Source organism: Leptonychotes weddellii, chromosome 4, assembly GCF_054177405.1.
Source record: "Leptonychotes weddellii isolate Sample4059 chromosome 4, ASM5417740v2, whole genome shotgun sequence".
NCBI lineage: Eukaryota > Metazoa > Chordata > Mammalia > Carnivora > Phocidae > Leptonychotes > Leptonychotes weddellii.
The window spans coordinates 101,830,397-101,855,874 of NC_138372.1; the positions used below are offsets into that span (position 1 = coordinate 101,830,397).

The following is a 25,478-nucleotide window of genomic DNA, read 5'->3' on the forward strand; positions in this document are numbered from 1 at the left end:
CAAGCAGAGAAAGTCAATTATCATATGGTTTCACTTATTTGTGGAACATAAGGAATAACATGGAGGACATTAAGAGAAGGAAGGGAAAAATGGACGAGGGGAATTGGAGGGAGAGATGAACCATGAGAGACTATGGACCTGAGAAACAAACAGGGTTTTAGAGGGGAGGGGGGCGGGGGGATTGGTTAGCCCGGTGATGGGTATTAAGGAGGGCACTGGAGCACTGGGTGTTATACGAAAACAATGGATCATGGATCACTACATCAAAAACTAATGATGTATGGTGACTAACATAACATAATAAAATTAAAAAAAAAAAAGGTGCTTCTTGGGGAAGACAGGAACACAAATCTTACAAATGAATATTTCAGCACCGTGTGTATAGTCATTTAATTCTAAGAGTCTGGTTTGCCAGAGAAAGTCAGTGAGGGGAACTCGTGGCTCATCAATCTTAGCGTGATCCTAATAGCTAAATAGATCCTAAGGGATATCACATTCAGGCGAAAGAAATAAGCACAATCACAGAACAGTTCTCAAAAAACCTGCCAACACCTCCAATTGGAGAAAAGGAAAAGGAAAAAGAAAACCAGTTCGAAGAACTGATCGAAAACTGAGGTTTGGAGAGTGTGTTTTTTAAATGAAAAGGACCCATCCTCTTACAAATCTTGATGATTTAAACTACTTTAGAAAAGGATGGAAGCAGTAACTGGGTGATAAGACAGCTCTGCGTGCTGGGAATAGGGAGGACATGGAGTTGCCACAGTGGTGCTAAGGTGAAGGGCTGTGTGGGGCCCAAAGCTCAGTGGGGCTCCCAGACAAGCCTAGGCAAGGACTCAGAGGCCAGACAGCCAAGCGTTCAGACTCACAAAGCCAAAACCCCCTTTAGGCAGGTATAGGGTGTTAAGCAAAGGATGGGGATGCAGGGAGAGATTGCTGGTTTTGGAGGCCAGCACAGTGGCAGATAGAGAAGGGAGTTGGTTTTGGGGATTTCTTTTTTCCTAGCAGGGTGCCAGCAATGCTAAGGGGAAGGGGGCAGGCCAGTTCCACCCTCTGGAGGAAGCAGCCAGAGCCAGGCAGAGTACTGGGAGGAGACTGGGAATTTGGGAATTGAGATACACACACCCGCCTGGAGTACTAATAGTCCCTCAGATACCCAAGCCAGTTTGGTGATTTTAGTCAAATAGCACCTTTCTGTCAATGGTTCCCCAAAATTATGTCCTCCACCCCGACTACTTCCCTGAGTTTCAGACTCACATACCCACTGCCAAGTTGACATCCCCACTGAGACTTCTCGGCCTCATTATAAACCATGATGACATAGATGAAAAAGAACACTCAGTCCTCCTCCTCACCAGCAAACTGCTCCTATACGAGTTTTCCGGGTGCATAACTAGTACGTCACAGTCACCATGGCAACTACTGAGCTGGGCATCACACTGGGCCCCTCCCTTCCTCACCGCCGCACCCTGCCCATCAGCTGCACCCCCATGCTGCAGCCCACACCCACCCCTGTCTCTTAAGCTTCCCCTGCGGTTACCCTGGCCCAGGCCACTGCCATGTCTTAAGGGATCTCTGCTGTCCCCAAATCCATTCTGCCAAAAAACACCCAAGGGATCTTTTACAAATGCAAATCAGACCATGTCCTTCCCCTGCCACAGCTCACCAATAACTTTCCTTTGCCTAGAGAATTAAATCCCTGAGGCCGCTCTCACACCCCAAGGCCCACAGTCTTTTTTTTTTTTTAACAGTTTTTTTTTTCTTAACATATAATGTATTATTTGTTTCAGGGGTACAGGTCTGTGATTCATGAGTCTTACACAATTCACAGCACTCACCATAGCACATACCCTCCCCAGTGTCCATCACCCAGCCACTCCATCCCTCCCACCTTCCTCCACTCCAGCAACCCTCAGTTTGTTTCCTGAGATTAAGAGTCTCTTATGGTTTGTCTCCTTCTCTGATTTTGTCTTGTTTCATTTTTCCCTCCCTTCCCCTATGATCCTATGCCTTGTTTCTCAAATTCCTCATATCAATGAGATCAGACAATACTTGTCTTTCTCTGACTGACTTATTTCACTTAGCATAATACCCTCTAGTTCCATCCACGTCATTATAAATGGCAAGATTTCATTCCTTTTGGTGGCTGCACAATATTCCATTGTATATATATACCACATCTTCTTTATCCATTCATCTGTTGATGGACATCTAAGCTTTTTCCATAGCTTGGCTATTGTGGGCATTACTGCTATAAACATCGGGGTGCAGGTGCCCCTTTGGATCGCTACCTTTGTATCTTTGGGGTAAATACCCAGTAGCACAATTGCTGTGTCATAGGGTAGCTCTATTTTCAACTTTTTCAGGAACCTCCATACCGTTTTCCAGAGAGGCTGCACCAGCTTACATTCCCACCTACAGTGTAGGAGGATTCCCCTTTCTCCGCATCCTCGCCAACATCTGTCGTTTCCTGACTTGTTAATTTTAGCCATTCTGACTGGTGTGAGGTGGTGTCTTATTGAGGTTTTGATTTTCATTTCCCTGATGCCGACCGATGTTGAGCATTTTTTCATGTGTCTGTTGGCCATTTGGATGTCTTCTTTGGAGAAATGTCTGTGCATGTCTTCTGCCCATTTCTTGATTGGATTATTTGTTCTGTGGGTGTTGAGTTTGATAAGTTCTTTATAGATTTTGGATACTAGCCCTTTATCTGATATGTCATTTGTAAATATCTTCTCCCATTCTGTCAGTTGTCTTTTAGTTTTGTTGACTGCTCCCTTTGTTGTGCAAAAGCTTTTTATCTTGATCAAGTCCCAATAGTTCATTTTTGCCCTGGCCAAGGCCCACAAATCTTAACAAATGCAGTGCCCTCTTTCTGGAATGTTCTCTCTAGACCAAATGTTTTCAAAATAGGTCCCCAACCAGCAGCAACAGCACCTGCTGGGAGCTTGGCAACACAGCATGCTGTGTCAGGGCCCTACCCCAGATTTACTGAGTCAGAAACCCTGCAGCAGGCCCAGTAACCTTGGGCAATATATCCTGGGTGAGATGGCCCCTCCCGGAGAACACAGACCAGCCCTGTCCTCAGATTTCATCAAATGCTCCCTCCTCAGAGAGGCCTGGCCTGCCATCCTGCCCTCACATTGCCCCCTCCTGCTCTATTTCTCTCATGCTGGATTATCTTAGGCAGAGCACTGGCATTACTCTAAACCTATTTTATCTGCGTTTTGTGTTTGTTATTTTATTTTATATTTTATTTTATTTTATTTTATTTTATTTATTTTATTGTCATTTTCCCCACCTCCCTACTCTCCTCCCACCAGGAAGTTAAAACACAGATCTCTGGGTCCACCCCAGAGTTTCGGATTAGTAAGCTCAGGTGGGGCCCCAGCACATGGCACCACTAACAGACCCCCATGTGAGGCCAACACTGTTAGCCCTGGGACCTCAGACTGAGTGTCAAGGTTCCAGGCCAAGCCATCTCAGAGGAGGCGAGAGATGCCAAACCTCACAAGGCTGAAGAGTTGACATCCTCACAGTCTCTCAGGCCCAGCCCTAACTGAGCCAAGAAAAAAAACAGCACGCCTTGCCCCAGGGGTGGGACCCCCAGGAACCTGCAGACTGTGCGGAGTGGTGGCCCATGATGAGAGGTGATAGCCATGTGGTAGGCACGTATGTGTGCACACCAGGGATCAGCCCAGTGTAGACATCCCAGGGATCAGCCCAGTGTAGACATCCCAGGGATCAGCCCAGTGTAGACATCCCATGGTACCCCACCAGAATTCCACTGAAGAGCCAAGCAGAGCTCTGTTGGAAGGAGGTTTCCTATCAAGTTGAGGTATTTGGTTAATAAGTAGAGGGGAGTCTTGGAAGGACAATAAGCATCAGAGGTGAATCTGAGTTTTGAAAGATCACTTCAAGGAGCAATACAGGCCACAGACTGTAAGGAGTAAACAAATGCAAACTTCCAGATGAATCTTTGTACAAGAAATAGTCAATCCTGACACATCTGTTTGGGAAGTTTCGATTTTTATTTGAGTTTGTTTAAAGCTGTATGGGCATGCATTACATTCTAATCTGATGTTAAAAAAAAAAAGAAAGAAAAGAAAGGAGCTCAACTCAATATGTGCTTCATCTGGGCTAGAAAATGTCATTATGAAAATAGTAGTGTTTGACAGAGTCCATGGGCAAATCACAGGCACACAAGCGATCTCATCTCAAAAGACTGACTTTGTTTATTTAAGGTTTTCAACGCTAGCAAGTGTTCACTGAAAGCAGGCAGCAGGAAACAGGAGACTGCAAATTCCCAGGGCTCGCAGTGTTTTGATTCTTTTAAAATGTAGAAAATTCATTTTACAGTGAAACTAAAATTATACAATAAATGTCATTAAACTCCACAAAGGCTTGAACTATGAGAAAACACAGGGAAAGAGAGGAAGAGAGAGAGAGAGAGAGAGATAAGGATTGTGTATCCTCTGAAACCACAGACACTTCTTTCCTGATTAAAAAAATAAAAACAAAAAATCAACAACATGAAAAGGCTTATGTAATTTTTAAATTTTTTATTTATTTTTATTAACTCTCCAAATCTTTTCTGTTTTTACTAGCATGATTAGAACTCTCTCTACATTGCATCAGTCCACTTTCTGTCTGGGTAAGCCCAGGACCAGCATGAAAGGCCAGGTCTCTGCTGCTCTGGGGCACCCCCTCCCTCTATAGGAGAACTAGCTTTCATCAAACAGGAGTGGAGTGTAATCTTTAACTCGCAGAATTGTTTTGCATTTTCATAGGCCATGTATTTACATATCACTTTGAAAAGTGTGTCAACAAATAGAACTCCAGATGATTTTTTGATGATCACATAGCACTTAAGTTTTGTGTTATTTGCTGAGCTAACCAAGGGTAGGGATAGTAACTTTCGTTTCTGTATCCCCAGCCCCTCACAGACCATGGCAGGCACACAGTAGGCCTTCAGAAAATACCTGATGAATGGATAAAGGAATTTTTCTGACAGTGATTCAGATTCATCACTGCAAACATAACTTAGAAATCATTGTACAGACCTGTCAGCAGCTACTCGGGGGACTCTACAGGAATCATGTTTCATTTTATCAATTAATATATTTTAATGTTTATAAATGTTTCATAAAATGTCCAGGTTTATATGTGACAAATATGCAGGCAGACACTAAAGTATAGCCTTGTAAAAGGTGTTACTCTTTTCCAGCTTGTGATAAAATAAATGTTCAACTTTAATGTCCTATTCCTGGGGTCCCGGGGAAACTATAGTTTACACATTTTACCAAGGTCAGAATGATTTGACCAAACTTCAAAGCATGGGTTCTATTGCTGCCCCAAGCACACCCTGTACGTCCACTTTATTAGCAAAGAAAGAAACACTTCAAATATAAAGATAAGAATAAAACCTCCCTAAATTCCCATAAGATTGGAGCCATGCAGCATTGCACATACTAAAAGCATAAGATAATGTCTGTAACTTTCTGGAATGATAATGATAGATTGATTGATCTATCAATCATAATGATTTCATCATAATGATTTTCATCATTAATGATTTGTAACTTTATGTAAAAAATAAAATATATATAACCCTGCACTAAATATTCCTTCCCCAGAGCATTCTCTTCTTTATGAATGAAGATTGTGTATCTCGGGCAGCTGTCCTAACTTGGGCTCGAATAAAGTTCTTTTCCTTTTTCTTTAAAATTTAAAAAAGATTTGTTCATTTCACATTCGCACTTGACATTAATCATAAAGGCTTTTAAAGAGCGCCTGGGTGGCTCAATCGGTTAAGCGTCTGCCTTGGACTCAGGTCATGATCTCAGGGTCCCAAGATCAAGTCCCGTGTCTGGCTCCTTGCTCAGTGGGGAGTCTACTTCTCCCTCTTAATCTGCCCCTCACCCCTGCCTATGCTCTTTCTCTCTCTCTCTCAAATAAATACAATTTTTTTTTAAAAAAAAAGGCTTTTAAAATGATCATTCTTATTATCCCCCAATTTCTTTTAAATACCTTTTTAGTAATTGTCTCACTTATGTGTCAACTGATTCAACCTTTTTCCTGATATTTTCATAAAAATCAATTTTGATTCTCCCTTTATCATCTTTAAGCTAGATATATTTTGAATCTATGAGATCTGACCAATCTCTCTCCAACCCCACAGTAAGTACAGATCATATATAACGTTTTCTAACCATATACTGAAGATTTGGGGGGAAAATATATGTATGTATGTATGTATGTATTTATGTATATCAGATCTGCCTTTCTCAATTCACTGCCATTCATTGTGATTCATTACAAGCCTAGGTTTTCATGCAAATTAAAACAGAAATTCCAAAGGTTAGCTGTTCTTCGCTCAGATAAACACAAAGGGCAGAATTCTAGACTGGAGGCATACTTTAAAGCCCTTTCTAATAAGCCAGACACTGTGATAACAAAAATCTAACTCTTAAAGGCTCTTGGTGATAATGATAAAAAAGCACTTAGAAATAAACAAAGCACTATGGAAACGTACATCACAGGAAAGCTTAACTCTCTTGGGCTGTTCTCTGGAGTGCTTTTCTTGCTGGTTTACTGGCTGCCTTCTTGGTCTTTTAACATCAGCTTAAATATGACAACCAGAGGGTTCTCCCCTGAGCCCAGCCTAAGCGAGACACCCTCCTCCCCATTAATTCTCTGCATTGTGGGGTCACTCCTGAGACTTTCCTTGTTCAACAGTTACTAACTGCTGTCAAGCTTCCCCTCTAGAACCTCAGAGGGACCCCTTGATTCCCAGATCCTGAAAGAATGTGTACAACTCTGAAAAGGCTTTCCATCAGTATTTGCCAGATGACTGAATACATCTAACAAAGAGCTGATGTTGAAGAAGAGATTTATCTCAAAATTATTCAATAAATATTTACAGAATGCCTAACCCCCAAGAAAGATTCTAGGCCCTAAAAATGCATTAGTAAACAAAATGGAAAACCAAACTCCTGTCTGTCATACAGCTTGTGTTTTGGTGCCGAGAGACAGACAATAAACCCACACAATGAGTAAATAAAATACGTTAGAAGGTAAATGCCCTGGAAGAAGAGGAGAGTGAGGTAAGGGAGGCAGAGTGCCGAGATGAAGAACGGATGTCCACTGTAGATGCTGGAAGCTTATTTTATGTCTTGCTTTCAATTTACCAAAGAATCTTCAAAATTATCTCCTTTGCATCTCATAGCAATCCTATATTTATACTCACAAAATTTAGAAGAATAGTACTGAATATCAGAAGCTCTCTAGTGTGTTCTTCTCTTTGCCTTTAACCGCTATATGAATTTGGTGGAAAAAATCTTTCTGGGCCTCGGTTTCTTCATTAGTAAAATGACAGGGTTAAACTCGACTCTAAAATTATTTTCAACCCTAGAAGTATTTTAATAACAACATGGAACTTTACTTAAGCCTGTGATCCTGGAGATGGGAAAGTCAAGAAACAACTCCCTCCCTCTTTGTGTTAAGGAATGCCTACTCCAAAGAACCCTCACCCCAAATGATTTAGATAAGATACATGGTTGCCTCTCTTATTTATTATGACAGGGCCAGACACAGACTTTCCAGATTCCCATCTTTGCCTCAGAAGTAATAAGTTGTACATTTGCCCTCCATGATCAATCAGAACAGAAGGCCTGTTAGTCAAACTTATTTAAGATCTTCTCCTTCCCCCAAGTCCCTGAACCGTGGCTCATCCTCAACCTGAGCCAGCAGACAGATCTTCAGGAGAAAAGGCTGATGTCTAGAGAAGACCTTCTCTGATCTATTGTCCAATCAAGCCACCCTTTGATCCCACTTCATTATGACTGGTTCTTTCTAGCCTTGTTTACTTCTCCATATAAAAGAAAAGCCCTTTTGCTTAACCCTTGAGACCCTTGTTGACCTCTTGTTCAGAGCACACCCCACCATTGCAAGAGTTCCCCTGCCCCACTTTGTAATAATGCTTTCAAACAGTCACTCTTAAGTCCTGATTTGTTTTTTATTTGACAATAACTTGACAAAACTGAGCTAACTCATGCTACTCACAACCAGTCATATTCAAAAGAAACAGCAGGCTGCTTTTAAAAAGACCTGAGAAGAAATTTAATGTTCCCTGAAATCTCTTTAAGAGACATTATATCAACATGTTCAGGCCAAGTTACACAGCAGTAACAAACAGTCCTTGAAACTCAGTGTGTACAACAAATGTTCAGTGCTGTTGGCCCTAGCTACATGCCCGTCCTAGGTTGATTTTGCTCTGCTGCATGTCACCTTCACCCCAAAGCCCAAAGGGATGGGCCTGGCCCTGTAGGGTCAGGAAAGACCATGCCCAAGTGTGGGCAGCCTCCCATAGCTCCTCCCAGAGGTGAACTACAGCCCTTCTGCTCATAGTTCATTGCCCCAAAAAGTCACTGGATGTCAACAAGACAGAGAGGTACGGTGCTCCCTCCAGCAGGGCACTGCAGGGAGGGGACTGAACGTTGGGGGAACAAGTGTCCCATCCGCTGACATCAAAGGCATGTTCACATTGCAAGACACAGCAGGGTATCCTAAAAATCATCCTCCCATGTTCTCTCCCCAAATCTCACATTCCACGTCTTTCATCTCCCCCACCCCGAGAACATTCAGCTTTCTATTCTTAGGAAAACCACCACCCACCCTTCATAAAGTCAGTCATTTGTACTCCCTGGGCATCTCCACCTTTACTCCATTAACTGAATTTAGACTCAGTTCTGAAATGTGTCCTGGGAGGCCAAGCAAGAAAACTCTGAAGCTTCCAAGCAAGTGGAAAGGCAGGGGGACAGCAGTGAGTGCTGTGCTGTGTGCACACTCAACTCATACAAATTCAACCACAGGACCTTAGGAGAAGGGGCAAATTTAAACAGTGGAGAGAAGAGGCTCCCTGTTTCACGCAATGAACACAGAACCCCACTCCAGGCCAGGAGAGCCTCGAGGTGGGGAGGGGAGAAGTCAGCCCACAGTTGGGATCCTCTCCGGGAGCCTCATTTCTCAGAGCTTCTCACAGCCTGAGCTTCCTGACTGTGATTCTGCTGTCAGAAGAATGAAATTCTGCTGTCAGAAGGGTGAAGATGCTTCATTTCTGTCAACATCCTTTCTGTCAACATCAAACGCTCAACTGCAAAAAGGATAGAAAAATACACAGTGTTGGACCCCTGAGAGACAACATCGGTCCCTAACAAGGCCCTTCCAAAGGGACTTTCAAGGGCATTCTTGTCCACATGAGATTTTGGCTGACTTTATGTGTGGATTTTAGAACCTAATCCCCAAGTGAGAAGATATGACACCTCTGCAAATAAACGGAAATTTCACCTGTTTGTCTTTCACTACAATACACAAAAACAGCCAGATGGGATTTTTGGATTTGGGGAGGGGGTTGTAACTGAATTTGGAGGGTTCCTTTGCATCAAGGTTGGCATGGGAGAGACATCTGAGAGAAACCATTACCTTCCAAAGCAGCAGAAGCCAGCACAATTGGAGACTTGTGTCTGTCAATTAGGAGGAACATGATGTACGTATTGAAAAGCTATAGCTAAAGACAAGCTGCAGTGGCTTTAAATACAAAGCTCAAATCAAAAGTCACCAGAGCTAATGATCTGAATTGCAGCTGTTAGTTTGCTGTCAGGCAGCTTTCACCATAGTGACCACATGGAGATGTGCCCCTTGGTGTGGAGTGGTGGCATCTGTCTGTATGCAGACAGTTCATGATTCTCCCAGCAACCCAAATAGGACAGCCCCCATGGCAGGGTCATTCTAGGACCACACAGGTATTGCTGAAGGCCTGCAGGTGAGCATTTGCATTGCATTTTTCAGTTCATAAATTATTGCACGCTCCATTAAACTCCATGAAGGCAGGAATTTTTGTCTATTTTTTTCAATATTGCATCCCCAGTGCCTAAACAGAAACTAACATAAGAGCAGAGGCTTCATAAATATGTGTTGAATGAATTTCACCATAATCCTTTGAGATATTGTCCCTGTTTTAAAGTTTGGAACAGGGAGGGTTTCGACTTGATACAGCTTGTCCAAGTTGATTGTAGCAGGGAGAGAACAAGTTTGAAGAGTCGTTAGTGTGTTACTTTGGGTCATGTGGAATTTCAGATACCCAATTCACATTCAGTTGGAAATATTAGCCTCCCCTGTGTCCAGAAGGGACTTTTCTCCCCCGTAATTCCTAAAGTACATTCTTTTTTTTTTTAAGATTTTATTTATTTATTTGACAGAGAGAGACACAGCAGGAGAGGGAACACAAGCAGGGGAAGTGGGAGAAGCAGGCTTCCCACTAAGCAAGGAGCCCGATGCGGGGCTCATTCCCAGGACCCTGGGATCATGACCTGAGCCGAAGGCAGACGCTCAATGACTGAGCCACCCAGGCGCCCCCTTAAAGTACATTCTTATACTATCTCCCCATTTCAAACAATTAATACATACTGCCTTCTTTTACAGTGATCTTTGTATGGGTCTTTTATTCTTATAACTAGTTTGTAAATTTGGTGATAGGAGTAATAGTATGAAATTCCTTATAGGACCTACCCAACATAAAGACTCTCACAGGTAGCAGATCCTTAATCCAGGCAATTTCTGCAAGATTCCTCTAGCAATTACTGTCAGTAGGCTCTCCAACCATTTCCTTTTCTTCCTGAGTACACAGCAAATATATTTCCTAATCTCCTTTGAAGTTAGGTGTGATCCTTTGACTCAGCTCTAGATAGAATGTGGGCAGAAGAGACACTCACATTCTCCATGCTGACCCATAAAACTCCTGCTTAGTCCCTTACCTTCTCTTTTCCCTTGTCTTCCCAAACCAGATTCAGGGTGTTCAGGGATGAACTTCAAGGCCATAGAGGATGGCAGAGCCTACAGGAGCACAACTTCACCATATATACACCTGTCCCTCCCTGAACTCTGACGTGAACAAAAAATAAATCTTTCATTGTTAAGCCAGTGAGATTTGGGGATTGTTTGTTACAACAGCTATCCTGTCCTAATACATTTACTGAACTAATCGGTACCAAATCTGGGTGCTTATTCTGTGATTCCTGGGCAAGTGCTTTTTCCTATCATATATCATGACAGCTTTGAATTTAAATGAAGACACCACTAATTGAACATGCAGTTGGAATAAGAAGCACTTGAAGTTAAGCACTGGACTCTGTAGATACCCATGCAGCTTTTCTTACAGTAACCTTTTTAATCACATTGGATGGTAAATACCTCAATGCAGGGGTTATTCCTTGATTCTCCTTGTATCCTAGCTCTAGCAGAATGGAGTCAATAGATATGTGTTGGATCAATTGACATATGCACATATGTATTTTATCCCAGTTCCAACCTATTTGGAATAATTCAAAGTTATTATCTGCATTCCACTGTACAAATCCAAGAATAGTTTGGTCCCCAGTGAAACCAGACAATTAAGACTTAAGGATAAATCGATCAGCCAGTGTCCGTATCCATGAGTTTCATTATCAGTAAAACAAGGGACGTGTGTGAAGAAGAAAACATCTCTATCACTGAGACCGGAAAAGAATTCTCATTCGCCCTTTGATAGCTCCATCAGGAAATGAGGCACTGAGAGCCCAGCTGGCAAGGTCAATGTCATTTGAGTAACTGGCTTTTGACAGTTCAGCTGCAGTCGGAACTGCCAGTAAAGCAAGGCACTGGGAGTGCCACTGCTTGTCTGCTAGCTACCATGTTTAATATATGTGTTGCTGAAGCAAGCACTGTAGCTATCATGATTTTACGCTGAAAAAAGTCAAGGTAAGGCTGGTTGGATTAGAAAAGTTAGATCATCCCGTAAAGCAAAGGAAACATCTGGAGTTGCCCACATTCCACTCCATCCCCCCACAGCCTTAGTGCTCCATATTCCCTACTGAGAGCACCTCCTTCCAGAGATAGTCATCAACTCGAGCACCTCAGAGGAGTGGTTCTCTACTTTTGATGTAAACTTCTTTGCATATTTGTCACACTTCTGTCCATTGGAACAGAAGATCCACGAGAGCGGGGACTTTATCTCTTTTTCTCCAGCATGTACCTACTAGGTGTTCTATATATACATTTTGATTAAATCAATTTATACATGAATGAGTTTTCTCCATCAACCCTCAACACTCTGGCTTTGTTCTGAAATGGCCTGACTATAACAACTTCTGCACTCTTGATTTTACTCCACGATGTTGTTATTCTGCAACAAATTAAACAACTATCTGTCCAGATCCATAACTTCAGTAGACAATTGGAATCCACCTCTCTATTTCAACACACTTCCAAGCTTTGAAATTGTCGTCACCAAAAATGTTGACAATATCAGGGAGTGGGAAAACAGAAGTCAGCCAATGTTTATTATTTATAGCATATGGGATTGTTTGTAAAACTCTACACACTATAAAATGATCTCTGAGGAGCCCAACTCAACCTGATGGAGCCACAAGGGAGATTCCTATCTTAACTCCCCCAACACCGATGTTTGATCAGGACAGGAGCACACACACTGGGTTAAGCTGATGTTTTCATGGCTTTTAGGCTGCTATTTTAATTCTGCCCACACCCAGAAGAGGCTTCCTATGAATGATAAAGGATTCTCTATCACAGATTTTAAAATAAAATTCTAATGTGACATTCTAAGACTGATATCTGAAACTAAGGTAGAAAATAGTTTTAAGGGAAGCAGCAGTTCCATTAAGCTCATTGTTCTTTTGTTCCTGATTTTAAAAGCACATTGAGCCTAAATGTGTCCTGAGAAGCCATTTAATACTGTCAAGATCCGCAAGTCCTTATAGGAACACATGTGCTTCTCAGGAGGGCCTGTCTGTGCTTTAGGAGCTCCCCAGGAAGGGACTGAATATACTGATCATGTTCCCAGTTCAATGAACGAGTTTGACCTTGGTGTTCTCATTCATCAGCCTCTGTGCGTGTTCAAAGAGGCAGAGCAAAGGGGGTGGGGAGAAAGAAATGTTCCCACCCAGGTTGTGAAGTGCTCCCAAGTGCCTCATAAATTCTGCTGATTCGTGACAGTACCAGCAGGGTCCATCAAAATGCCCACACCTTTGTCTCAACAATTCCTCACCTAAGATTCTAGACTTACATAAGTATGTGTGTGGAAGATGTACTTTAAGTATTAATTTTAAAGGAAGATAAATGGAGACAACGTGAACGTCAGTTGTCATGGGGATGGTTAAATAAATGATGGCATTCCCACATTGTGCCATATCATGCAGCCATTAATGTCTAAAGTATTGAGTTTTTCATTTTTTTTGAAATCACATTGAAAGTCTTGTGGGAGAAGAATTCTGGTGCATGTGTCTGGAAAGACAGCATTTCATTGTGATTTCCTCCAGGGAGTGAAAGGGTGTGGTTGAAATTAAAAGCAAGACCTTTTACTTTTTATTTTAAATACATTGTCTGAATGTTTTACATATGCATATATCATTTATCATTAGGTTAAAATAAAAACTTTAGCTACACAGGTGGTAAAAGCTAAAAATCCCTATATATCTCATGTAAATATGATATATATAATGATCTAGATTAGTTCATAGGCATTTCTAAGATAAACCTACTGAAAGCTGTCAGTATAGGACTTGGCTGTCATGAAGAGCACACAAAGAAAACTGTCCTTTTAGGATTAAAAGGAGAAATCAACCAGTTCCAACTCATCTGGGGTAAAATGAGTTAATATGCTCTGATGGAAGCCTGCTCCAATGTCAAATTGGCCTGTAGTTTATCTCCCCTCTCTTCTGTGCTAATTTGCTAAAAATGTACGAGCCATTTGATGCCTTTTATCAGCAGAGAAGTTTTGCCTACCCTGGATTTTAAAAACTGCCTCAAACAAAGTTTCAGCATCAACTGATTCAGCACTGCCCTCCAAGCTTGAGGCTGGAAGATCTGAGGTTTCTGACCATACTAACAAATATGAAAGAAGATAAACAGTCTCCAGTCATGAAACTCTGCCCTTCGTTCAAAACCAAGGCTGAGCTGGCAACTTTAAGGTTAGAACCTTGGACTAAGCTCTCAACACAGCAACATAAGTTGGTTCTTAAGTCTGGCCTCCTTCCTCAGAGACTGGATTCCACACACCCTTCCGCAGACCAGGAAAATCGCTCCTCGTTTTAGAGGCTCTTCTCCTTTTAGAAATGGAAGTAGCACAGAATCTTAACAAAACTCCAGAAAATAATAAAGAGAGAAGCACTTGCAAAATCCAGCAGACACAAATAAGAGCTGTTATTATTTGATATATATCTTATTGCACATTTCCTAGGTGCATATATATACACACGTGGGCATGTAAATATATAATGTATGTCCATAAAAGATTTTCTAAAACTAGTATATCATTTGCAAGCCTGTCTTCTTTTCAATAAAGCTATGTCCTGGACATCTTTCATCTTTAGTGGTCTGTAAATATAATTTACAATATCATTTTTAATAGCCATATAGTACTTACCTAAATAGATAAATTATAATTTATTGAACCAATCCTCTATTGATTTACATTTAGGACATTTCCTGTTCGTCTCTGTGATCTACTCTACTGTAGTATACATCCTTGTATAGATAGGTTTTTTTACATTTGCCTGCCAATAATTTATTTCAGTTACATTTGTAGAAGTGGAAAATACACCTGGGAATATTTTGAATTTTAGTACATACCAAACTGTCCTTCAGGAAAGATGTAACTGTTTATACTCCCACTATTTTATTTCTTTACCATTACCAGGAGCAGTCCAAGGAAGCAGGGGGTGCAAAGGTATAGAAGCTAGAAGATCTCGGCCAATCAGGCTCCTGCAGCCAATCTCCACAGGCACGCCCCATGTTTAAGTGATAGGAAGGACTTTTATGCGATGGAAGCATTGCCCTAGAGAGGAATGGAGGGAGATGAGGTGTCCAAAATCAGTCGGCCCAAGTCTGAAGACTCTTGCATGTCACACCAAAGGTTGTGCATTTCACCCATCATCAGGGTCTGGGAGAAAACTGGATTCTGTGTGCAAATTCATTTTAGAAACCCAGATAACTTCAAAGGCAAAAACAATCTGAACCCAGATAATCTAAAATTTTAAAAAAGGGCCACGTTCTATTCAACAGACGAATTTATCTTCGCTTCTGGAACACAATTTATAAGATTTCCTTCTAGGAGATTCGTAATGCATGGAACGTATTAAAGGCTCTGAACAATCTTACAGTAAAGAAACCTGTTTAACTTTGTTCAACTCAATATTTTCCAAACCTCCCTAAGAAGACAACTTATGGTACTAGGGTCCCCTGGAATCTACTTTGGCAATACTGTCCTGTAGACCACATGATCCCAGCTAGGGTCCTGATTAAGGGCACAACTGAAGCTCAGCCTCTATGGTGTAAGTCTGGACATAAACTGAAAAGCAGAAATGACTGCAATGTCCCAACACTAAGGTAAGAGGGCCTGAGGTATGTGAGTGGGTGTGTGTATTAGTTCACTAGGGATGCGGTAACAAAGTGTCACAAATTGGGTGGCCTAGAACAACAGAAATTTATTTCCCACAGTTTTGGAGGTTAGAAGTCTGAGCAGGTGTCAGTGGGGTTGGTTCTTTATAAGAGCTCTGAATGAACGACTGCTCTAGGTCCCTCTTCTTGGCTTATGGATGGCTGTCTTCTCCCTATGTCCCCACATGGTCTTCCCTGTGTCTGTGCCCCAACCTCCTCTTCTTGTAAGGACTCTAGGCAGATTGGATTGAACCCATCTGAACACCCTCATTTTCCCTTAATTAACTCTGTAAAGACAGGTGCAGGCTATTAGTTAAGTTTTGGGGGAGTCAAAAGTTATACACAGCTTTTCAACTGTGCAGGCAGTTGGAGTCCAAACTCTTGCGTTCTTCAAGGGTCAGCTGTACTAGGAGTTAAGATTTCCACATAAAAATTTTGGAAGGACACAATCCAGCCCATAACAGGTATAGCTCAGGAACATCCAGTTCTGCTTTCTCCTGGACCTGTCAATAACTACACTGCATAGTATCCCTGCAATTTAGAAGATGTGACTTGTTCTGACCACTGTGCTGTAAGTGGAAGTGTCATGTGTCACATCCAGGCTGGGCACTGAAACGCCCTGCTCAAATCCTTCCGTGGAAAATCCTCCAGCCATGTGTTGAGGAGGTGGCCTTACAAGATGAGGGGGACCTTTCTCTGCCAGAGTCCCTCAGTGACAATGGGGAGTAAAGGCCAGAAGGGAGACATAGATCTTCTCTGTATTGAGCTGATGAAAGTTTGGAATTAACTTTAGACCTCTACATAACCTAGACTATCCTTAAGAAACAGTGGGGATGGAGAAAAGGTTCACTGAGGAAGGTGGCTGAGGAGGTGATTTTGTGAGCAATTTAATTGATTTGTTGGAGAGAAAGGAGGACATGAAACCTGTGATATTTCCAAACATGCTAACTGAGTGAATGGCAATGTCATTACTGAGAATAAAGGAGACAGCTCTGGAAGGGAATTTTGCTTTGGGTTCATTGTGTGTGGGCATACCAGGTGGTGATGCCTAATCCACAAGTAAATCTTCAGGTCTGGATTCCAAGAGTGAGGTCTAAACTGGAAGCAATAACATTGGTAGCCATCCACCTATAAGAGGTAAGTTGATGGGAGTTGACTGGACTACCTGGAAGAGAAAGCCAATGGCAGCTGGGAAGTTGGGCAACTCCAGCTCTGCATAGGTGTCAGGGGAAGAAAACGCAGGGAATGAGGCTGAGGGAGATCAGCTGCAGTTGTAGTTTCACTGAATGATTCTTGCCTTCCTAGGAGAATCTGAGTAGCTTGTAGAAATGAGAGTTTTCATCGCCGTATTCCTGGTGACAAGTACAGAGGCTTGCACATAATAGGTCCTCTAAAATGTGTATTCATTTGTTCAATTTATGAGCCAGAAAAAAAGTAGTATTTTGGAAGGTGTGTCAGGAAGAGGTTTGGGAAGAATGGGACAGTCATGTGTGACAGGTACTGCACACAATCAGGTAGGACGAGGCTGGGAAGAGGCCTTTACCACTGACAGGTGTGGGAACTCGTTACCACCAACATTTCAAGACAAAGACCATGCTTAACGTGTTGGAAGTGGCAACAAATAAGGTTCAGAAGTGCAGATTGCTTTTACTGACTATTCTTTCAAGAAGTTTTGCTATATAAAGAAAGGAGACAAATCCAATTTAAGAACCCATGCTTTTGGATGGAGGACCCTAAAGCATGGCTATTGACAACAGTAAAGGAACCTGTATATAAGGACCAAATACAGAACAGAATGGGGAAATGATTCATGTGACAAGCATGGAGGAGGCATGAGAATGAGGGGCCCAAAGAACAAGGTAAGCTGGTAGACTTAAAAGTAACAGGTAATTCTTTGAGAGAACAACAGAGAAATACATATGCCTAAAGGTCAAAGGCACCACAGTAAGGGAGCTCATGTCTGGTGATTTCTGGTTTTGCAAGAAAATAGGAGGTAACATTAAGTGAAGAAAGGGAATAGGGAATATGACTTAGTTGCCATGAAGAATAAAATCAGAGGCCAACTTAGAACCGAAAATATTTATTTCACAATAGTATTTAGAACCCTGCCAAGTTTTTAAAAAATTTTGCTGCATATTCTGAGGGTTTTGTTATAATCCTTTGAAACTGATTCAGATTTTCTTTAATCCTTTCAGCTATAGAATCGTACTTAAATAAATGTACCATATACATTCTTCACAAAGCCATATTTTTGGGCAATCAACATACAAGCCTGCAAAAGGATCAACCAAAGGATTTAGAAGGCATTATCTCATCCCTGAAATTCTTTATCACAAAGTTTTCCCCAAAAAACTGTAAAATATGTCCAAGCAGAGATCAGTCTTCTTGTTCTTTTCTCTACTTGGCTTAAACTCCTTGCCTTCTATCGAGTTCTCATTGAGTAACCTCATTCAATACTGTGACCCTAGACACATCTCTGCATCTTTCTCCACCTGTTTACTTCTGGGCCACCACACTGCAGTAAGGGGCAGAGATGAAGGAAAAGCAGACTTCACCCTCCCATCCCCTCTCTCAACATGCTGATACCTGTTGATTCATCAAAGCATGTATCAGGTGCCACTTACCCAATGATGCCTCCCCTGGGTACCAGTTCAGAAAGGACTGGAATTCCCTTTGCCTTGGGTGGTTTTAATATCTGCCTCTAACCCCAGATGGTAAGTTTTTTGAGAATGTAGAACACATCTGATTCCATCTCTGAAACTCCAAGTGCCTAGCAAAGCCCTGTGCATTCATTACATGCTCAACAAATATTGAAACAAATAAATGCACTGATTATCTTATAACCTTGGCTTTTGATCTACTACTATAAACAATGCAGATAACAAATGAAAATATCAACCAATAAGATGAAAGCTAAACTACTCTGATCTCACACTTCTGTTCTTTTTTCTGTATAAAGACTGCCCCCAAAAGCTTATCATTCCTACATGTTTGTGGGCACAATGTGCATAGTTGAGTCTCAGACCCACACACCTTTACCTGGTTTCTCAGTGTCCCCCAGGCCTTCACTATACCCTGGGCCCACCAGCACCTGAATCTGAGGGTGTACCAAATGGGACTCACTTCCCTCCTCTATGTAATTGCTTCTTTCTTAATTTCATCACTATGCCAGTGGCACCACCCATCTATTTCCTGCTATATCGGTCTGCTCCCAGTCTCTGGTCAGTGTTGGCAATGTTCTAATCATTACTAGGTAACCACAGAAGCCCTTGAACTTTCAAGCAGAGAAGCAGAGGGAGAAAGGATGGAAAACAGATATGCATTAAATCATTTTGGAAGTGAAATCTGGTGTCATATAGCAGAAAGAGTCCCAGGCAAACTGTTGGGTCAGCTCTACCCTAGTTAACTATGTGACCACTACCAGCTGTTGGGGGTTCAATTGTCTCCTAAAGAGATACGTTCGAGTCCTAACCCCAGTGCCTGTGAATGTGACATTATTTGGTTACAGGGTCTTTGCAAGTGTAATCAACTTAAGATGAAGTCATCCCAGAGCAGGGTGGACACTGATGCAATATGGCTGGTGTCTTATAAGAAGATATTAGCACACAGAGACACACAGAGAAAACAGCCATGTTATGACAGAGGCAGAGAATGGAGGGGTACAGCTGTAAGCCAAGGTATGCCAAGGATTGCCAGCAACCACCGGAAGCTAGGAAGAGAGGATGACCCTGCTTGACACCTTGATTTTACTTCTAGCCTCCAAGACTGTGAGAAAATTAATTTCTCTGGTCTGAAGTCACCCAGCTAGTGGTAGTTTATTACAGCAGACTGAGAAAACTAATACACCATCCTGTTTATCATAAAGCCTGGAATTTATATAGAGTTGGCAGCCTGCTTTCATATAGCCTCATTTGATCCTGTGGATATCTAGACAGCGTAGACATCATTATTCCAATTCTAAAGAAGAGGATAATGGGAGTCATGAAGGTTAAAGCTCTCCTTCAGGATCACATGATTGGTAAGAGGAGCAGGTGCATAAGAACCCAGGTGTTCCAATCCCCAGACTGGACCATTCTGCCTCTGTGGGTCTATTTCCCCATCTGCAGTGAGTTGGACTCAATGAAGTTCTCAGACCCCACTTCAGAATCAGAAATGTTAGTGTGAAGCCCAATAGTCCATGTTTTATTGAGCCCAGTAAGAGACACTGAATTATGTTTGAGTTTGAGAACCACCATGCTAGGGGAACTGAGCAACAAGCCTCACCTGTAGGCCAGGGAAGTCTCCATGAAAGAATAAAACTCAGATGAGATTCTTAAAACATAAGTAGAGGCTGAAAGTCAAAGAAATGGATGAAGAACATTTAAGTAGAGGAAACCTCATATGCAAATGTGGAGAAAGCATGGTGCCTCCTGGGAATTACAACAGCTCAGTAGAACTGCAGAGCAAAAGCAGATCATGACCAAAACATGTGGGTAGAGTTAAGAAGTGCGTGGAGATCCCACCTCACCTTGTGGTTCCATTTTGTATACTACTTTTAAACGTGTCCTTCAAAATGTTCATAGGTACTCTGTGCTAAAGCGTTCATAAGAAACATATTTGGAAACTGTGTATTCTATAGCTTCCTGTACCTTAGGCCCACAGGGCACAATAACACTCAAAGACTGAGAGTTCCTATAGTAAAAAAAAAAAAAAAAAAAAAGTTTCAATTTTGTTTCGACCAACATTTTTCAGACTAACTTGTAAACAGAACACATTTTTTATGGGTAATCTGTTAACATTTTGATATATACTATGTATATCAGAGATTGTGAAGAACTTTTAAAAGTTTTAATTAGAAAATAAGTTTTTAGTTTAGAAATATTCCTGTCATGAGGACATTGTGAGGTGATGGATATATGGAAAAATTTGCTAGGAAAATAATTTGCCATATTGGACTGGGAATTACAGTGGATTAATTCACAACTTAATAGTTGCACTATTCTCTACTCAGACTGTGAGATAATAGAAAATGTACATATTGGTCTCTGCCCCCAGTTCCTGTGTAAATTATGGAATTTACAAGTTCCATTAAACCCTTATAATATCCTAAATGGTAAGAGCACTGGGAGCATCTTTTGTTCTAGTATTTGATCTTTGACCTCGGTTTCTGACACAGAGTTCCTAATGAGGTGATCTAGGTGGGCCCCTGACTGGGGGGGCTTGTCACCAGAAAGACTGAGCCATGATTAGACACTTGGAACTTTCAGCCCAAACCCCTATTCTCCAGAGAAGGAAGAAGGGCTGAAAACGGAATTAATGATCTACTAGATCTATGTCCATAAAAATCAAAAAAGAGTGGAATTCGAGAGTCTTTGGGTTGGTGAACATGTGGGAGTGCTGGGAGAGTGGCACCCTGGAGGGCATTGAAGCTCTGCATCCCTTCCTGCATACTTTGCCAACACAGCTCTTATAATCTGGTATTCATCTGTATCCTTTACCATATCCTTTAATAAACTGGTAAACATAAGTATTTCCCTGAGTTTTGTGAGCTGTTCTAGAAAATAATCAAATCCAAAGGATAGGAGGTCATTGGAGGTCACCTCCAATTTATAGCCAAGTCAGACAGAAATTGTGGGTAACCTGGGGGCTTTTACTTGCAAATGGCATCTGAAGGGAGGATAGTCTTGTGGGACAGAGCCCTTCACCTGTGGGATCTGCCACTATCACCAGGCAGATAGTATCAGAATAGAGTTAAATTATAGAACACTCAGCTAGTGTTGCAAAGAGCTGCTTGTTGTGGGGAAAGCCCCACATATCTGGTGTCAGAAGCGTGAGGATGGTAGTGTGAGGGTAAAAGAGACACACAGGAGGAGGACTGACATTTTTCCTATACTAGATGAAATACAGCTATGCACTGAATATAAAGAACTACAAAAAACATGAGTTAAATATCCCACTAAAGGTTTGCTTTGAGATCAGGACTAATTTCTGCTTAATAAACTACTCTGAGGTGTAAACTGATACTAATTGCACAAGCTACAGTTTTTGAAAGGCATGGTTCTATTCGCAGATAATCTGAAATCTTGAAAATAACCAGTGATGATGCTATGAGTTTTTACTTTCTTTTTCCAGGATGTAAGAAAAGGCATATATCATAAAAAACAGCTTTTCAACTCACTTTGGGCTGAATGTTTGTGTCCCCTAAACTTCATATGTTGAAGCCCTAATCCCCAATGTGATGATACTTGTGGTGGAGTCTTTAGGAGGTAAGTAAGTTTAGATGAAGTCATGAGAGTAGAACCCTCATGAGTGGAATTAGTGCCCATATAAGAGGAGAGATGAGAAAGATTATCTCTCTCTGCCATGTGAGGATAAAACCACTCTGCAAGCCAGGAAGTGGGTCCTCCCCAGGCACCAATTTGACCAGTACCTTAATCTTAGGCTTCAAAGCTCCAGACAGTGAGAAATATTTACTGTTGAAGCCACCCAGTGTATGGCATTTTGTTTAGCAGCTAAAGCTAGCTATTACCAACTCATTCTCTTTAAAAATTTATTGTATAAATTGGTTTACTACTTTGTAATATTACTTGGATTTTTTCTCAAGCTTGCTGACAATAAAGTATTGCATCTCCTAAAATTCTAGAATCGCACCAAACACTGTCACCATCTGCATGATCCTCAGATTAGAGAAAATGGCATCACCATCAGCTACTCTGCATCCTTTGGGCCATGATGGATCTGCTGGAGAGAGAATTAGAAAGTGAGCAAGTTAATGGGATTTTAGAAATTCTGACTTATTATCAAGAGACTTGAATGAAGAAATCCAGGAGTTGTCAAAATAGAGTACAAACAATTTTAAATGCAAGGAGTTTTGCATATGTATTGTTATATTATAGCACGATTATATTCTAAACTACAGTTCTTTAAAGGGACTAAATTTGGCCAGCAAGTCAAATACTGGGATGTACTCATCTATAACATTTTCATTCTTTCTCTCAAAAACGATGTTTCAGGTCTTTGCCTATCTGAGTGTTGCTACTTCTTGAAGAGTAACTGACATCGCCTCAATACTCCTTGTCATTCTCAAGCAAAATATTTCAAATGGATCTGCAGGTGTAATCAATCTTCACATCTATTCTTCAGCATTGGTGAGTGTCATATATGCTACTGAAATATCACCTGTTACCTATTTAATTAAAACTACAAGCAATTTAGTGGAATTATTTTAATATTTTATTTAGCTTAAAAGTCCTTTTGGAGGTTGGGTGTTGAAATGGTTTCTTAAGACTGCCATAACAAAGTACCTCAGACAGGGTGGTTTAAACAACAGAAATTTCTCACAATTCTGAAAGCTAGAAGTCAGAGAACAAGATGTGGGCAGAGTGGGTTTCTTCTGAGGCCTCTCTCCCTGGCTTGAAAATGGCCTCCTTCTCCCTGTGCCTGTGCCTGCCCTTCATCTGTACATGTCTGTGTCCTCATTCCTCTTCTTTTTTTTTTAACTAGCATTTTTTTTATTAACATATAATGCATTATTTGTTTCAGGGGTACAGGTCTGTGATTCAACAGTCTTACACAATTCACAGCGCTCACCATAGCACATACCCTCCCCAGTGTCTATTAGGCAATCACCCCATCCCTCCCACCCCTCCACTCGAGCAACCCTCAGTTTGTTTCCTGAGATTAAAAGTCTCTTATGGTTTCTCCTTCTCTGGTTTTGTATTGTTTCATTTTTCACTCCCTTCCACTATGATCCTCTGTCTTGTTTCTCAAATTCCTCATATCAGTGAGATCATATGATACTTCTCGTTCTCTGATTAACTTATTTCGCTTAGCAAATACCATCTAGTTCCATCCATATTGCTGCAAATGGCAAGATTTCATTTTTTGATGGCTGCATAATATTCCATTGTGTGTATATACCACTTCTTCTTTTTCCGTTCATGGACATCTAGGTTCTTTCCATAGTTTGGCTATTGTGGACACGGTTGCTATAAACATTGGGGAGCACGTGCCCCTTCAGATCACTACATTTGTATCTTTGGGGTAAATACCCAATAGTGCAATTGTTGGGTTGTAGGGAAGCTCTATTTTCAACTTTTTGAGGAACCTCCATACTGTTCTCCAGAGTGGCTACACCAGCTTCCATTCCGACCAACAGTGTAGGAGGGTTCCTCTTTCTCCACATCCTTGCCAACATCTGTTGTTTCCTGACTTATTAATTTTAGCCATTCTGACTGGTGTGAGATGGTATCTCATTGAGGTTTTGATTTGGATTTCCCTGATGCCGAGTGATGTTGAGCACTTTTTCATGTGCCTGTTGGCCATCTGGATGTCTTCTTTGAAGAAATGTCTGTGCATGTCCTCTGCCCATTTATTGATTGAATTATTTATTCTCTGGGTGTTGAGTTTGATAAGTTCTCTGATATGTCATTTGCAAATATTTTCTCCCATTCTGTCGGTTGTCTTTTGGTTTTGTTATTTCCATTGCTGTGCAAAAGCTTTTTATCTTGATGAAGTCCCAATAGTTTATTTTTGCCTTAGCTTCCCTTGCCTAAGGTGATGATTCTAGGAAGAATTTCCTGCAGCTGAGGTCAAAGAGGTTGCTGCTTGTATTCACCTTAAGGATTTTGATGGATTCCTATCTCACTTTTAGGTCTTTCATCCACTTTAAGTCTATTTTTGTGTGTGGTGGAAGGAAGTGGTCCAGTTTCAGTCTTCTGCATGTGGCTGTCCAATTTTCCCAACACCATTTGTTGAAGAGACTGTCTTTTCTCCAATGGATATTCTTTCCTGCTTTGTTGAAGATTAGTTTACCATAGAGTTGAGGGTCGATTTGGGGGCTCTCTAGTCTGTTCCATTGATCTATGTGTCCGTTTTTGTGCCAGTACATGGCGTCTTGATGATCATAGCTTTGTAATAGAGCTGGAAGTCCAGAATTGGAATGCCACCAGCTTTGCTTTTCTTTTTCAACCTTCCTCTGGCTATTCGGGGTCTTTTCTGGTTCCATACAAATTTTAGGATTATTTGTTCCATTTCTTTGAAAAAAGTGGATGGTATTTTGATAGGGATTGCATTAAATATGTAGATTGCTCTAGGTAGCATAGACATTTTCACAATATTTGTTCTTCTAATCCATGAGCATGGAAGGTTTTTCCATTTCTTTGTGTCTTCCTCAATCTCTTTTCATAAGTATTCTATAGTTTTCTAAGTACAGATCCTTTGCCTCTTTGGTTGGATTTATTCCTAGGTATCTTATGGTTTTGGGTGCAATTGTAAATGGGATCAACTCCTTAATTTCTCTTTCTTCTGTCTTGTTGTTGGTGTATAGAAATGCCACTGATTTCTGTGCATTGATTTTATATCCTGCCACTTTACTGAATTCCTGTATGAGTTCTAGCAGTTTTGGAGTGGAGTCTTTTGGGTTTTCCAAATAAAGTATCACATCATCTGCTAAGAGTGAGAGTTTGACTTCTTCTTTGCCAATTCGGATGTCTTTTATTTCATTTTGTTGTCTGATTGCTGACACTAGGACTTCTAGTACTATGTTAAACAGCAGTGGTGATAGTGGACATCCGTGCCATATTCCCGACCTTAGGGGAAAAGCTTTCAATTTTTCCCCATTGAGTATGATATTCACTGTGGGTTTTTCATAGATGGCTTTTATGATATTGAGGCATGTACTCTCTATCCCTACACTCTGAAGAGTTTTACTCAAGAAAGGATGCTGTACTTTGTCAAAAGCTTTTTCTGCATCTATTGAGAGGCTCATATGGTTCTTCTTCTTTCTTTTATTAATGTATTGTATCACATTGATTGATTTGCCGATGTTAAACAAAACTTGCAGCCCAGGGATAAATCCCACTTGGTCGTGGTGAATAATCCTTTTAATGTGCTGTTGGATCCTACTGGCTAGTATTTTGGTGAGAATTTTTGCATCCATGTTCATCAGGGATATTGGTCAGTAGTTCTCCTTTTTGATGGGGTCTTTGTCTGGTTTTGGGATCAAGGTA

General features: G+C 41.2%; 1 long non-coding RNA gene across 1 annotated transcript in view; it reads right to left on the reverse strand.

The window, feature by feature from the left end:
- LOC145720900 (uncharacterized) overlaps positions 1–25,478 on the reverse strand; it is a 447,488-nt gene that overhangs the window by 420,714 nt on the left and 1,296 nt on the right. The gene's annotated exons all lie outside the window — the stretch shown is intronic.